Source organism: Cervus elaphus, chromosome 21, assembly GCF_910594005.1.
Source record: "Cervus elaphus chromosome 21, mCerEla1.1, whole genome shotgun sequence".
Lineage (NCBI taxonomy): Eukaryota > Metazoa > Chordata > Mammalia > Artiodactyla > Cervidae > Cervus > Cervus elaphus.
In genome coordinates, this window is record NC_057835.1 from 33,414,581 (window position 1) to 33,417,094 (window position 2,514).

Sequence of the window (2,514 nt, forward strand, 5' to 3'; positions counted from 1 at the left end):
AGCTCCTCTGCCATTGGGGATTTTCCAAGCAAGAATATTGATTAGAGTGGGTTGCCATGCCCTCCTTCAAGGGATCTTCCCAACCCATGGATCAAACCCAGGTCTCCCACATTGCAGGCAGATTATTTACCATCTGAGCCACCAAGGAAGACCCCTCCTAAGTACATCTTGCTTTAATTCCATGTGTCACCAGAATCTAATTTGAAAAACAAACCAACCAACCTATGACTAGAGGAACTTGATACATTAAAAAATAGGAAACTTTGTTTTACAAAGCTTTATTTTTACATACAAATTTCCTTAAAGCAGTACACTTTTCCTCTGAGTCTCTGTACTACTGCTGCTTCTGTACTGAGAGGCAGTAATTCTTCTTCCCATAAAATATATCTCCTTAAGATGAATCCTGCCTTCTAGATCAACTCTTTCAGTCTGCCTTAAGAGTTTCACTCTATTTTTTCATTCATTGGTGATGTCAGGATGACTGAGTTTCCATGTATCTCCTCTTTTTCCCATCTTTCATTTCCTACTATCATTTTAAATTCATTATATGCCACTTTCTTACCTACCAGTCTTCTATTGTCTTTATCTTAAGCTAAAATTTTCCTTTTTTCACCAATCACAAGGTTCCTTTTTCCACTGAAAGTGTAACTGGAATATTCATTTGCAGACTACACATTGAGAATTATTTTTAAAAATGTGCCCTAATAAACTATCATCCCACCTGGAATATTTAAACATGAGAAAATGGGTACTTACACCACTTACATTTTCACATTGAAATCCCTGTCAGAAGAGAATCAATTAGCAAAGAACCTCAGGAAACAGGCTGGCACAGAAGCCAGTGGTAATGAGGCAGCACAGAGCTAAGCTTCAATGTGGGCTTGGTTTAAGAAGGCGGCAGGGTAAGAGGAAGCATGAGCTTTGAAAGTGATCTATGCTGAAAGACACTCAAGCCTCTGGACTAGAACAGTGGGAGAAGAGAGGGCTCAGCAGGGGCCCCACGACACAGACTGCCCATGAGAGGCGGAGCTGGGAGCCAGGCCACCCGGTCTAGACCCAGCCTCACTGCTTACTAGTTCTGTGACCCAGGACGAATGAGTTATTAGTTTACAACTAAACTAATACTTAGTTCCTGTCTCATTTTCACCCATCTATAAAATGGAGACATAACTATCTACCTCATAAATGTTAAGGATTAAATGAGCAAATATTTGCAAAGCACTGAATGCAGTGTCTGGCACAGGACTCGTTTCTGTGAAACTCACTGCATGCCTACTGTGACCTCAGTTCTAAGAGGGATAAAAATTCTCAGACTGTACATTAGATAGGGGCAGCAAAGGAGAGGGGAGTCTCGGGTGATGATAAAGGAAGACTTAGAAGGTATCCACACAAAGGGACATGGAGACAGAGGTGAGTTCTTCCAGGGACTACCTTTAGACAAAAATCAAATAGCTGATGATTTAGCCTCAAAAAAAAAAAAAAAAAGTCACATAAAGTGTGACTAGAAAGGTATAGTGTTGAGAGAGGAAAATCAAGAAGGAGGGAATATGTGGATACTTATAGCTGATTCACTTTGTTGAAACACAACATTGAAAAACAATTATCCTCCAATTAAAATTTTTAAACAGCTAGAAACTTTTAAAAAATTTAAAAAATGTATGGTGTCTCACTTGAGAATCAAGGACAAGAAAAGAATCATGTTAACCTGGTGGCTCAGCAGTAAAGAATCTGCCTGCAATGCAGGAGACACAGGTTCAACCCCTGGGTCGGGAAGATCCACTGGGGAAGCAAATAGCTACCCACTCCAATTTCTTGTCTGGGAAATCCCATGGACAGAGGAGCCTGGTGGGCTATAGTCCATGGGGTTGCGAAGAGTTAGACATAACTTACCGACTAAACAACAATTTCATCTTATACTTATATCACTATTATATTTAACATTCTCCTAGAATAATTCTGTAAGAACACAAAAATCAAGATACGTTAACTTTAACTTCATTAAACAAAGCATTATACTCCTCTCCCGATTAAAAAATAAAAACCAAATAACAAAATAAAATGAAGGAATGTGCCTAACATTAATCTGTCAGAAGCAAACGGCCAGAAAAGAAAAAAAAATACAGCCTGACATTTTTCCTGTTTGCCCAATGAGTTAAACAGTACCTTCCATTTAGTTTTACTGATTTGAAAAGTTCTTTGTTCATTCTCTTAAATAAATATTTGAGCACTAAATACTAGCCAGGTATCTCTACAGACTTTCTTGGTTCTCAAGGGAGAGACACTGGTACATACCATTTTAATCTAATGTGACACATGCTACAATGCATGTATGACAGGAGCACTGATCCAAATGCAGGAAAAGGCAGGTGTGCTGCTGAGGAGATGAATGGAAGATGCCCAGGAATTAGTCAGGTAACACACCTGCAGAGCGCTAGGAGAAGGTGCCAGGCGTTCTGAATGCAAACAGGTTTTGGAGTAATCAGTAATGCTTATACCACACGAATGCAACATCCA